The sequence below is a fragment of the Silene latifolia genome, chromosome 4, assembly GCF_048544455.1.
Source record: "Silene latifolia isolate original U9 population chromosome 4, ASM4854445v1, whole genome shotgun sequence".
Lineage (NCBI taxonomy): Eukaryota > Viridiplantae > Streptophyta > Magnoliopsida > Caryophyllales > Caryophyllaceae > Silene > Silene latifolia.
In genome coordinates, this window is record NC_133529.1 from 107,008,802 (window position 1) to 107,023,674 (window position 14,873).

Here is a 14,873-nt window from a genome sequence, read left to right on the forward strand (position 1 = left end):
ATTTGTCTCGGAGTTAGAGGAGTTTTCCTTGGGAAACTTCCCATTCTTTCTTAGCATGTTTCCTCTAGAACCATAGTTTGCTTCCGAATCTACCATTTTCTTGATCAATGTCGTGCCCTCTTCATCATTCAAGTGATCAAATCCTCCCCCCGCGGAGGCGTTTACCATTTCCTTAGTCCTCGGAAGTAAAGTTTGAAAGAATGTTTGAGTGATGTACCATTCCGGTATTCCATGGTGGGGGCAACTTGCTATCAAGTCTTGATAACGGTCCCAAGCTTCACCCAAAGACTCCCCGTCCTCTTGTTGAAATGTATGAATCTCATTACGGAGCATCGCGGTCTTTGATGAAGGGTAATATTTGGCCATGAATGCTTTAGCCAAGGCATCCCATGTAGTGAAGGTATCCGGTGGGTGAATGTTCAACCATCTGTCCGCCTTGCCCGTCAATGAAAACGGAAACAACATCATTCTCAAGGTGTCTTCGGACACCCCATTCTTTTTCATCATTGAAACCTTCCTCTTAAACTTCCGGAGGTGAGCATGGGCATCCTCTTCAATATGTCCCCCGAACAAATCCTTCTCAATCAACCCGACTTGGGCGGGATGCATTTCAAAGTTGTTTGGGGCCAAGGTGCCAAAATTGATAGGGTTACATGAATCATTATGGTTAGGCCGGTTATGATCTCTAAGAGCCAATTGTGGTGGTGGATTTTGCATATGAGGGGGTGGTGATTGAGGTGGGTTATTTGTAATAGGGAAGTTATGAAAGGGGTTTTCTAGTAGAGTCTCAATTGTGAGGTTTGGTTGAAGTGTGGTTGTGGTATCAATATTTTGTGGGATGTGTGAATTTGGTTGGTCAAAGTTTGCTTGAGAGGAATTATTCCTAACTCTCTCAAGGGTCCTTGTCCTCAAGGTTCTAAAAAGCCTTTCGGGGTCGGAGTTGAAAAGAAGAGCTTGGTGGTTCCTTCTAGGCATGCACTCAACAAACCGTTAGTCTCCTAGTGTTTTGTTTTTACACACTAGGGGAAGGCAAGAAATCACACACTCTACAAAGAACACACAACTACTAAAACAAACTAACAATTGAGATAAGACTAAAGCAAAGACTCTACGCAAAACTAAGTATAACCTAACGCCATCCCCGGCAACGGCGCCATTTGATGTGTAAGATTTTAACGATAGGGTCAAGTCGCTTACCACCAACAAAATTAACCCAATTTAAGCTTAAATCGGGGTCGAACCACACGGATGGAGGGGGTTTCTACTTAGTCTAAGTAAGAGTCTAGTCTAGTAAAAAATGAAGGAAAAGGGTTTGATTTAAACTACTTGATGCAACTAAACAAATTATTATAGAAATATGTGTTCAATTGATTAAAGGCTAGGGCTTTCGGGGTTATCTAAATGATCTATGGGCAAACAAGTCTATTTAAAGAGTCTAAGATGAAGGTTTGTCCTAGGACGGGATTCAATCTCTTGATTATCCTATAGGTGATTGCCAACTCTCATTGAGAAACTACCCATTCTAAAGCATGCAACAAGACCACCACAAACTCCCATTTAATGGAGGAATTAAGCAACTAAGACAAAAAGTACAAGTTCTCACTCACACAATTCATCAAACACCTTGCATGCAATGCTAAGAAAGACAAATTCTACACCAAAGACTCAAAATAATCAAACTATCATGCCCAATAATCTCATTTAGACTCCCCCTAAACCCTAGAAGGGTAACTACTCACTCATGTTTAAATTGTTCAAGCAAATAAATGGAGAAGAGCAAACAACAAAAGGAGATGACATAGTAATAATTCTAACAATTATAAAAGGCAAGTCAAAATGTAAACAATTGATTAACAAAGTAAATAAGGAAAGAGATGTACCAACAAAAGTAAAGATGATTGCTTTGATTGAATAAATGAAGGAAATCCTCCAAAATCTCCCAATACAATCCTCAAAAACCAAGTGTAAACAATTGATTCTCACTAATACTAACTAATTTCACTAAGTAATTAATAATTATTATGGAAAGATTAAAGCTTGATTAAGGAAAGATTACAATAATTAGGGAAAGTTTCCAGATCTAGGGTTGTGTGTACAAAAGGTTAAGGGAGGGGTATTTATAGTCTTTCATAAGATTAAGAAGAAAAGAGGAGAAAAGAGGAGAAAAGCCCAAAATCCGTCAGCTGCTGCGTTCTGCCGGTGGACCGGCTGTCGGTTCGCCTACCGGCAGAACGGTCAAATGAACTTGAAGTTTGAAAATTAGCTGGCAAGTGTGTTCTACCGGTGGACCGGCTGCCGGCCTGCCGGCAGAACACTGTCTTCAGGTCTTCAAATTCTTCCTTGTGATGTGCTCTGCCGGTTGGCCGACAGCCGGTGCTCCTACCGGTTGCGAGACCAAACTTCTTTTTCTCCTCTAATTCCAATTCAATCTAGTTGTTGTGTTCTACCGGTGGGCCGACCTGCCGGCAGAACACGGCCTTCAGCACCCTTCTTCCTTTTACTTGGTAAAGTGGGGGAGGTGTTCTGCCGGTGGCCAGACCGGCTGCCGGTCTGCCGGCAGAACACAACATTCAGCAATTTTCACCTCTTCTTCATGTAAAGGCATTGGAATGCCTTCCTTGCCCCAATTCCTCCATACTCGATTCGATTCCTACAAGAGGATACACCAAATCACAGGTATGGGGATTGGGCACAAAATACAAGGAAAGGCATATAAAACCGACTCGATATGAGTCGGAATGCGTAAAAGAAAAGGAGAAATTTGGTGCAAATAAATCATATATCAGAAACCTGGTTTGATTGGAATTCTATGTTCTGCAATATCCCTATCGATCCCTGGCATGTCCTTGTAAGACCAAGCAAAAACGTCCTTGAACTCGTATAGGATATCGATGAAACTGGCCCTTTCAGTTGGGTTTAAGGTCGTCCCTATCCTAAGTTCTTGGGGTTCTAGTTCGGTTTCTACGTTGATGGGTTCGGTGTTCTCTATAACTGGTGCCCCTTCCCCCTCTTGCAATATCTCTTTAACTATATAGGGAGGTAATTCGACTGAGTTTAGATTAGGATCATCCTCATTATCATCGTAAATAGAATTGCATTCAGAAAAACACAAGGAGTAAGCATAATCTGATTTATTCATATTAAATTTTGAAAATAGCTGAAACAAAGAAGTCATCTGTTCAGTAGTCAGTGGCGGTAAAGGGATAGTTGTTGGGACATTTCCCAATCTACTGTTACTATGCGACGCTATGCTAGGAGAAACAAAGGGATGGGGAGTGACGACAGAAGAAGACTCTTTAGCGACTTTTCTAGACTCAGATTCTGATTTCGACTCCGACTTTGACTCTGACTCGAATTCCTTGTCTTCAGGTTCTCCTTTGAACATCTTTACTTCTCCAGTAGTGACCTTGAAGAGCTTTCCTTAGTTGTTAGTCCACTTGATCGACTTTCTCCACCCTTTCTGCTGATTCGAACTGGTTTCGGTGATTAGCACTCTTGGATTGAAATGGTCATCTTGAAATATCATGGTAATGATCTAATCCTGTGCTGCTCTGACAAATCGGTCTTCCCCAAACAGAAGGCTAACGGCTTGTTCGTCTAAACAAGGTGTTTGACGAGCTTTGACGGTAGGAACTGTTTCTGAAGGGATGAAATATCAATCGTGGAAGACCTCGATTCCAGCTAGTTGCATTCCTTTATAATGCCAAGGTTCGGGAAACCCATGAAAGTACTCTTGACTCCCTTCTCTAACGAAGTATCCATTTAGGGTAGGGATATAGGATCGCATTTGGATTCCTTTATTTTTATGGTTTTGAAACTGAGTGAGCATTTCTAAGGCTTCTTCTTTCGTGGGTTTGTACCCCAATCCTAATGGTATCCTTTGAGAGTTTCCTTCTTTGTAAGGTGCAAAGGTATTCTTATTGATGGGGTTTAACGGCATTCCTGGGAAGTATCCCTGGGACTTGAGTTTGTGGTTGACCCCAAATTGGAGTATGGGTTGATGTATAGAGGTGCCAGTTCGCTCTCTACAAGATTTATGCTCTGAAATCCCCCAAGATCCGAGATTTAAAATTGATGCATTTTGAATATTAACTTGTTTGAGAGATTTACTGATAGCATATGCATTTTAAGTAGAAGTCTTAGATGTTCAAACTAATGGTTGGAGTTCCGTGATTGATTAATATAACCTTATCTGACAATCTTTCCTTGCGAATTTTTATTTTAGGCATATAAAAACTTGGTATTATTAAATGGAAGATGCACAAGACTTGAGAAAAAAATTCTCATTAAGTTTCCCATAATTATTGTTAAAATGTTTGCTATTTACCTTAAAAAATTAATGCAAACGAAAGCTTGTCAGAAATATAAGGTTACTAGTTTTAAACCCGTGCAAAAATGCACGGGTCGTAATTAATAATATGCGTTATTAATTTATCATTGTATATAAGAGCACTTAAATGAGTATGATTATCCTTGACTTTTTTTATTGACATCGCAAAACAAACTGCAATGAGAATATATTCAAGCAAAATATAAGTTTTTTTTTTGCCAGCGGTAAAGATAAAAACAAAATATAAGTACATGTTTATAAAATGAATTTTAAATTCATGATCAATTAAATTGATTAAAAGTATCTAATGAATATAACATGGTTTTAATACATTTAAACTGATATAAAGAACAAAAAAATGGAGGGCCGACGGGAGTGAAAGTAACTTTATATTATCTCGACATGTTAAAATAAATGTACATTTATAAATTATACTCCTACAATATTTAGACCAACAATCCTAGTGTGCCTAAATTGTAATTGGGCTGACATTCTCAGTTCTTTAAATGCAAATACGACTAAAATATGAGTCCAAAACTATTATTTCCTCCGGCCGGATCATTTGTTATCTGTTTTTATTTTAAATATATTATTCATTCGTTATCTATTTCCATATCAGGTAAATAACTTTTCACAAAATGACAAATATGTCACTTACACAAATTATAGAATAGTATGACATCATATTGTAAACGGTCTATTTTTATTAGAAAACTTTTTATTTAATGCTAATAAATAATTTGTATTTTTAGACAATAAAACCGTCTTATTGGGCAAAACCGCTTCACAAAAACTACCATATCCCATATTATTCACTACTATCGTACTCCGTAAGTCTGTATTATCTACTTATAAATTCTGATTTTGACATATAAACGGATAAACTCACCAAAACTTAAAAGCTAAACAAATTATACATAACCAAAAATATGTTTTAAGTAATTAACCCTACCCAACCAGCTCCTCACTCATTTTACCCCATCGTCCTATTTCATGTGGCTCTCTAACCCTATCTTAAAGTTTCGCCGCACTCCTCATCAGTCACCTCTTATATTTTTAAGCTCCTTTAAACCAATCTTTGTTCATCATCATCTTTCTTCTTTTTGTGATCCTACCCATTCTCAAGTATCACCCTCACACTTTTCACCTCTTATTCCGATCTCTATCGGGTCTCCACCCTAACAGAAAAAAAAGATAAATTTTTCTCTAATTTTCCACCTCATCGACAATTTACATCAATATACATATTCTTTAATCTTTAATGCCTTTTAGATTCGAATTTAATAAATTTAATGTCAATACTAGAGTTAATTAAAGACTATAAGTAGAAGAAATTCATGTAAGTATGATTCAAAAATTATACTATCTGGGTTCTTTTGTTCGCTTGGTCCATGTCAAAGTGCATATTTTTTTTCGATTTTTAAAATTTTGTCAATATGTTTTTTCCAAGATTTTTCCAGATCTAATATGCTCCTTATTTGACTATTTCTTATTTGTTATATTTTAGTATATTCATTAAGGTGTTTTTTTTATGTTTCTTTTAAAGGATTATTCGTAAATATTTTTTTTTTTTTGCTTTTTTTCCCCCGAAAATCTTCACTTCTACATTAAGTGTTACTCGTATTTTTTTCTTTTTAAAAGATTTATCAATATTTTTTTTCGAAAACCTTCAAATCTACAGTTTTTAAAAGATTCAGTAGTATAATTATAATTATTATGGTGATTTAACTTTTTTAAATAGGTCAATAAATGTATTCCCAATGATTAAGATTTATTTTCGCATAACAATTATACACATAATATTTTTAAATAGCTGGTATTTTTTTATTAAGATATTTTTTTAAGGAATTTATATTTATTTACTATACTCCGTACTTCTTTTTTAAACATCTTTTTTAAACATCATTTTCTTTCAACATGAAACTATTTTTCTTTTAATTTGTTTTTTTTATGTAACACGTGACTTGTTGAAATTAAGGTCAAGAAGATTATTTAAAGTGGGTTGGAGAGTGATAACTGGTTTACAATTATTATCACTAATTATTAAATTTGAGTAATTAAGAATTGACAATTGAATAATCAGAATATGAGTAGCAATTTATTAGAGAGGAAAGAGGATAATTAAATGAGATGTAAAACATGGGAGGACCCATACAAAGCTAATTTTCTAGATTTTATCGGCCAATCAAAAGCCTTTAAAAAATCTGGCTTTTATACTATGTAGATATTTAAATCATAAATTTCAAGTCGGAAAATGCAATGACCGAAAGATTTTCTTAGGTGTTTTTTTTTCTCTTGGTTAATATCATCGTGTCCTAATAACTAGGTAGGTAAGTTATATTTTGACTTACCCTGTGTTGAAAATGAAGATGCACACATAATGTTTTCGGATGATCCAAAATGAATTGTCTAGAATTGCATGGGTGGACATTATTTCTTGCCCGGCCCGTTCTTAATTTATTTCGATCCTCCACTGAATGCAGAACTTATATTATATATGAACATTGTTGTAGGTTTTTATTACAAGATTGAGATGGAGTGAAATATATGATTATTATTCAATTCTATCAACTTGTATGTATTACATTGTGGACTACCTAGCTATATATACTTGAAGTAACTCTAGCTATTTACGGAAAAGACAATACAAAGGCAACAATATTTACAACTATGGAAGGAGATAATTGTGAGCCTTGATAGAGAGATCCTAGCCAACGGCTAGTCTGTGATAGTGCAACGGCTTCTTTGTAGAAGTGTTGTTTTTCTCGAGGGCCTCTATTTCAAGGCGCATAGCGGTCTGCCATTCTGGAACCTGCATTGCTTCTTTAAAACAACTGGGCTCGTGATTGTTAGTCACGGCCGATAGAAAAATTTTATAGTTAGGGGAAAACTTAGCATAATTAATATAATGGGAAATGGGGAATCGTGTACCTGAAGACGATGATTGTGTGGCGGTAAGAAAATGAGATGAGGGGCGAACAGACGGTCGAACGAAATCCTTGAGATTGGAATTGGGGAATTTTTGTCGATGTCCACGACCCAATTCAATTGGAGGCTCGGGTATGGTCTGCTCGGTTTGGGTAGTGTCGATGTGGGTAGGACTAGCAGGCGTGGTGCCTGGGCTAGATGAAGTGGTGACTGACGATGTCGGTGGGTCAGTTTGAGGGTTGGATGGAGCTGTAGGTGTCGAAGATGGTGACGAGGTGGTATTAGAATGGGGAAGATTTAGAAAGACGACTTGATCAATAGGTGTTAAAGTGTCATGTAAAAAAAATGAAGAAGTGTCATTCTCGTCATGAATATTGAGAGTTTTATACGGGAATTCGTTTTCAAGAAAAACCACGTCACGAGACTCAAAATAGGACCCGTTGTCCAAGTCATAGACGCGCCATCCCTTTTTTCCAAATGGGTAACCAACAAAAATACATTTTCTACTTCGAGAAGCAAATTTGTCTCGAGTACGATTGAGACTTTTTGCGTAGCAAAGACAACCGAAAATACGAAGATTCTCCATAGGAGGAGTTTTGTTAAAAAGCATTTCATATGGTGATTTTCCGTTAAGAAGAGGTGTCGGAGTACGGTTTATTAAATGCACCGCAGCTAGGACACATTCACCCCAAAATAATATAGGTAAACTGGCTTGAAATAAGAGGGCACGAGCGACATTTAAAATGTGACGATGCTTACGTTCGACCCGACCATTTTGTTGAGGGGTGTCAACATTAGAAGTTTGAAAAATAACCCCATTTGTATTAAAAAAATTGATAAGACATTTAAATTCAGTACCATTATCAGTTCGTAAAATTTTTATCTTTTTATGAAACTGGCGTTCAACCATGGCGAAAAAATTTAATAGAGTTTGTTGGACGGCGCTTTTATGACGAAGCAAATAGACCCACGTTGATCGCGAAAAATCGTCAACAATTGTCAAAAAATATTGTGAGCCACACGACCCATTTTCCGAGTAGGGTCCCCATAAATCACAATGTATCAAATCAAAAATAGAGTCCGCTTTATTTGAACTTAAAGAAAAAGGTTCACGTGTTTGTTTGGCGCGAAGACAAATATCACAAGCCTTACTGTGAAAACGGGAATTAGAACGAGAATGTTTTGAAATAAACGGTAAATAATTAGAAATTTGTGAGGATGGATGCCCCAACCTTTTGTGCCATAATTCGATGGAATCAACAGACCCAGCCACACATGCTTTCGCCTTTTCGTCTCGGACTCCCGTCAAATAGTATAGGCCCTCATGTTGCTCACCCGCCCCAATCACCGTCTTCGAGAAACGGTCCTGTATAAGACACAATTTGTGAGAAAATTGAATAGAGAGGGTATTATCTTGAAGGAGACTCGAGACAGATATTAAATGGCAATGTAAATTTGCGGCATACAGTACGTTTTTGAGCACCAGCCGAGATGACAATCGTATGTCACCCGACTGTGTGGCAGTAGTAATATCACCATTTGGCAAACCAACAGAGAGAGACGGAATAGTACGAATATTAAAAAAATGAGATATACAACCTGACATATGATGAGAAGCTCCCGTGTCAATAATCCATGAAGATAAAGGAATAGAAGAAGCATTACCGTGAAGACGATCAGAATGTTCTATTTTGTGTTGCTGCCATAGTCGGCTTATCTCAGCAAGTTCCATTGGGTTCAGAGAATTAAGATCAATGTTATCCAAGGTAGACAGCGAGGAGGACGCGGCAGCAGTAGGAGGCGGAGACGGATCATTATTTGTATTACGGGTCTTATTATCACGCCCCCCCTCTGTATGTCGATAATTTTTAGGAGCACGAGTCGCAAATGCTACGATATCGGGATTTTCGACATAAACAAGATGATATGTGGGAGTTTGTTTTGTTTCGATCAATTGATCGCCAGAATTGGTCATGATCGATGATTAGACGGAAGGCAGAAGATTAAAGAAGATTAAAGACGATTTAAAAAAAAATTAGAAGGCAGAGAAACCTGATACTACTGATACCATATTACAAGATTGAGATGGAGTGAAATATATGATTATTATTCAATTCTATCAACTTGTATGTATTACATTGTGGACTACCTAGCTATATATACTTGAAGTAACTCTAGCTATTTACGGAAAAGACAATACAAAGGCAACAATATTTACAACTATGGAAGGAGATAATTGTGAGCCTTGATAGAGAGATCCTAGCCAACGGCTAGTCTGTGATAGTGCAACGGCTTCTTTGTAGAGCTGCTAATAGTTTTTCTGTTGGTTGGAGCAACTTTATTTGGAGTTGATGTGTTTGGTGTGCTTTATTGCTGTTACTTATAATGGAGGTTTGTTATAAGTTGAGCATCTTGACGAAGGATTTAAGTAGGAATGACGTTTACTTTGGTGCGAGCGATTGATGTGTTCAGAGTGCTTCCCTTGTGGTTTCTTATATTGGAGTCTTGCTGGTAAGTTGCATATTGTTGCAGGATATGATGGAAAGAAGTTTGCTTTTGTTCGATTGACGCTTTTAGTGTGCTTCCTTTCTGGTCCGTATCATCGGAGTGTTGTTTCTATGTTGGTAATGTCGATGAAGGATTTTTAACAAGGAAAAAGTGTTTGGCGTGTTTATAAAAATGAGTAGGGTAAGAAACTTCATTAAAATGGACTAAAGCAAACACACCATTGGGAATGACGGGTTTCGGAGCGGAAACACGTCACTCCCTATGGCGTGTCTATGTATATTTTTTTTTTTTTTTAAGTTTTGTCAGTTGAAGAAAAAAAAATTGTTGTAAAGACACGCCGCTGCTAATGGCGTGTTTCCTTCACAAAACACGTCATTGATAGTAGCGTGTTTCAGGTCCAGAAATCTCGAGCCTACGTGGATACCATTTTGACAAATATTTTCAAAACCGATCCAAAACGACAAATATTTTATTTTTGAGCATTATTTTAAAAAATTGGATTTGGTTTGAATATTGAGTTTAATTTGGATAAAAATTAGATTCCATTTAAATAAATATGTGAATCCAAAACCTTAAAAATTCCCCTAAAATCCCAAATCTTAGGGCACCGATATGAAAGTTCGCACAGAGCTCCCGAAATCTCAGGGACAACCCCGCTCAAGACCCCCAATAATCTACCCAATATTTGACTATATCTTAAGTTGAGTCGACTTAAGGCTCTATAAGAGTTTTGACCCCACATTTTTATAATGACAACCAATAAATTACTACCATGTGTTAAAGTATTATTGTTTTTTTTTATCTAATACCCATAACAAAAGTGTACTGAAAAAATAGAGTTGAGATAAGTATGGTGGATAATGTATAAAGTCTGAGACGAGTCTAAGATAAATTTGAACAATAAAATAATAATAAAAGCTAAAGCCAATGTGGTAAAATTTTAAGACTTTAGTGAGTCTGATCAATAATCATAGTTATCCCGTATGGAGGCGATATGTGACGGTGACCGTAATACGCGATTTTTTCACTTAAGCACCATCATTCGGAGGAAGCAAAACAGAATTGAAGGTCTTCAAGACTCGTCTGGCAATTGGATTTGGAGTCCCGAAATTATCAAGGGGATGGTTTTGGATTATTGGCGGGGCATTTTTGCTGGCCCTAATACGGTCACGAGTTTGGAAGGGCTCACAATTGGTTTATTTCCTCAGCTTACTAGCCAAGAGAAGGATAAACTGGACCGTAATTATGTCATTGCGGATGTACAATGCGCTTTAAACCAGATGTCTCCGTATAAGGCACCGGGACCGGATGGCTTTCAAGCTCTTTTCTACCAATCTCAATGGGAAACGGTCTCCCCAAGTCTATGTGCAATGGTGTTTCAAGCCCTACATGAGAGTATTTTGCCGGAGGGCTTAGGTGAGACTTTTATTTCCTTAATTCCCAAAATTGATCATCCCCAGTTGGTTTCACAATTCCGACCAATTGGCTTATGCAATGTGGCTTACAAGATTATTGCAAAAATGATTGTTAATCGGTTGAAACCGGTTTTGCCCATCCTAATTAATCCCATGCAGTGTAGCTTTGTTCCTCGACGCCAAATAACGGATAATATCATCATTGTCCAAGAAGCCTTACACTCTATGCGGAGTAAGAAAGGAAAGACGGGTATTATGGCTTTGAAATTAGATTTGGAGAAGGCCTATGACAAGTTAGAATGGCCTTTTATTGAGTTTACTTTGCGTGATATGGGGCTCCCACCACGGATGATCCGCACCATTATGCTTTGTATTAAATCAACCTCTCTTAATATTTTATGGAATGGTGAAAAGACGGAACCTTTTGCCCCGACTCGAGGAATTCGTCAAGGTGATCCTTTGTCCCCGTACATCTTCACTATTTGCATGGAAAAATTGAGCCAGCTTATCGAAGAATATTCTCGCGTGGGTCAATGGCAAGGTTTTAGTATCTGTCGAGGAGGCCCTACGTTAACACACTTATTTTTCGCAGATGATATAATCTTATTTGGCGAGGCAACTATTGATCAGGCTCGGATTATTAACAAATGTCTTGATGCGTTTTGTCAGGCCTCGGGTCAACGGATAAGTAGAGCTAAATCCAAGGTCTTCTTCTCCCCGAATGTGGATAGTGCTGATAGTGATGCCATCACTACGGAACTCCAAATTGCTAGCACTGATGATCTTGGTATGTATTTGGGCATGCCAACTTTAAACGGACGGGTAACCAAGGAATCGTTTCAATTCATAGCTGAGAAGGTGGACAAACGGCTCACTGGTTGGAAATCAAAAAATTTGTCACTTGCAGGAAGAGCTACCTTAATCCAGTCCACTCTTTCCTCTATCCCTTCCTATGCTATGCAGTCCGCCAAACTGCCGCGATCTCTATGTGATGATTTAGACAAAAAAGCTAGACGTTTCTTGTGGGGAGGTGACCAAGAAAATAGGGCTTTAAGTCTGGTATCTTGGGAAACAGTGACAAAGGACAAGGAGAATGGTGGACTTGGTCTTCGATCAATGCGACAAGTGAACATTGCGTTTATGGCAAAGCTCGGTTGGAGAGTTTTATCGGAGCCAAATTCTCTTTGGGCTAGGGTTTTACGACATAAATATTGCAAGGGGCGATGTGATATAGACATGTTCAAGGCTAAACCGGTTAGCTCGAATGTCTGGAAAGGCTTAGTCGAGGGCGTTAATGCGCTCAAGACGGGACTGACCTCGTCAATTGGAAATGGTAAGAAGACCTTATTTTGGAAACATTCATGGGCTATGAAAGTACCCTTGTCTACCCTCACTCCCTTGCCAATTCCGAGTCAGTTGGAGGAGGCAACTGTGGAGGACATGTGGGACACTAACCTAGGTTGGAGGTGGGAATTGTTTGCCGATTTCTTCTCCTCTGAGGTTCTTTCAACAATTGCATCTTTTGAAGTTTATCCGGGAGACGAGAACGAAGACCAAATTTTTTGGGCTGCTACTTCCTCGGGATTTTTCTCCATCAAATCAGCAGTTAAAATACTACGAAATGAACCTGTTGAGGAGAAAGACCCTCGTTGGAAGTTACCTTGGAAAATTTGGATTCCGCAGCGGATTCGCGTCTTCCTATGGTTAGTTCTCCACGATCGAATCATGTCTAATTCAAACAGAGCTCGGCGAGGTCTTACTGAGGACCCATGTTGTGGAAAGTGCAATGGAATTGAGGAATCGTCTTTGCACTTGTTGCGAGACTGTCCAATGGCTAAGAAAGTGTGGAGTTTTTTCCCATATGCTAGGACCCCTCGGTTCTTTGAGTTTGCATCAGTTCAGGATTGGGTGGTCGACAGTCTGTTGAAGAGCAGAGTGGATGGACTGGATGGATGGCCCACGACTTTCTCGGTGGTGCTTTGGTGGATATGGAGGTGGCGTAATTGTCGCGTCTTTAATAGGGAGGAAGACATAGCACAAAACACACTGGCTTTTTTGATGGAACGGTTATGGGAGATTCGGAACGCAAAGGAATCGACGGATTTCTCTGTTGTACCACGTGATCAAAGGAGTCAAGAAGTTTTTATCAGATGGTTGGCACCACCGGTGAACTGGGTAACCCTCAACATTGATGGAGCTTCGAAGGGAAACCCAGGTTTGTCGGGGGCAGGAGGTCTTTTTAGAGATTCAACTGGTAGGGTTATGAAAGCTTTTGCGGAAAGATTAGGAGTGGCTACAGTAACCCGAGCTGAACTGATGGCTTTGAAAAGAGGGTTAATCATGGCGCTTGAGCTTCGTATTCCTCGACTAATTATTCAGACAGACTCCAAGGTGATACGAACCTTAATGGAGAAAACCTTTGATTTTCCGACTGCCCACTCACACATGGTCCAAATATGCCAAGCTTTCATTCGGGATAATCCTTGGAATGTGAAGATGTATCACGTTTATAGGGAAGCCAACTCGTGTGCGGATTGGCTCGCTAATCAAGGGGTATCACAATCACCCCAACTGGTATGCTATGATTATGATGATGTGCCTGACCTACTGTTTCGCTTGGCGGAAAATGATATTGGTGGAGTTTCGTGGCCGCGCCGTGTTCCGTTTGGAGCTTAGTCCTTCTGATACTCTGTTTGGTTTTGTAGTGTAGTTTTTTCCCTTTTTAGTTGCTCTGTTTTCTGTTTCTGTTTCTTTCTTTTTGGGATGTACGTCCTTCTTCGCAGCACCAAAAAAAAAAAAAATTGATGTTAAGGTGAACCATGGTGATGACAACTTTGAGAGAGTAACGTACCAACGTCTGCCAAATTAATTAGAGAAAGGAAATTGGGTGAAAGTTACATGTTACCCACTCCCATCAACAATTACCCAAAAGGCCAAAACCGTGATTTCTTTTGTATATTTGTATTAGACAAACTATAGTACTCGTATTAGTTTAAGGTAAAATAGTTCAGTGTGACCCATAAATGAGTGGAAAAGGCAAGGTTATGATGAATAGAGTAAAAAATTGAAAAAAAAAGGATATTGTTTGGCTCGGAATAAAATTGTGGGTAAGATTATTGGTAGTTTTGAGACAAGACTTTAGTAAGTGAGCAAGACTCAACTTAAAATTTTGGGTGAGTCTTGGGCCCACCGTAAAGAGAAATTAACTCATGAGTCATTTCTTTTTTGTGAAAAAAAAGAGTAAAGTGGAAAAGTAGAATTGAGATGAGTTTAACGGATAATGTATAAAGTCTGATGTGAGTTCGAGGTGGATCTGAATAATAAAGAAATAATAAATGAAAAGTTGATGGGAGAGAGTTTAAGACTTAGGGACATTTGTATTTATCATTTTGGTGTCAAATAGACTTGGTAAATCCCAAACCTAAAATCAACCCAAGACCACTATCATCAATCAAAAGTCAAAACCATTTCACCCACCTTTCAAAATTTCATCTCTATACTCTAACCATCACCACCCGTCACGGACCACCACCGCACCCACTATCATTTTAATACTATATATAACCATGTCTTTTATTCCCAACTAATCCCACAAACCATCAAAATTGAAAAGCTTGTGTTTACCAAAACTCTATTAATCCATAATTTCAACGTGTGCGCCGTTGCCCGTTGCCCGTTGCCCATACATTGTG

The 14,873-nt window shown here is 38.4% G+C and overlaps 1 non-coding gene across 1 annotated transcript; it reads left to right on the forward strand.

Annotated features, from left to right (window-relative positions):
* The first annotated feature begins 226 nt into the window (after positions 1-226).
* Positions 227-333, forward strand: LOC141654538 (small nucleolar RNA R71). The gene has a single exon (XR_012548095.1). It is a non-coding gene; the product is annotated as a small nucleolar RNA R71 (small nucleolar RNA).
* The last annotated feature ends 14,540 nt before the right edge of the window (positions 334-14,873 follow it).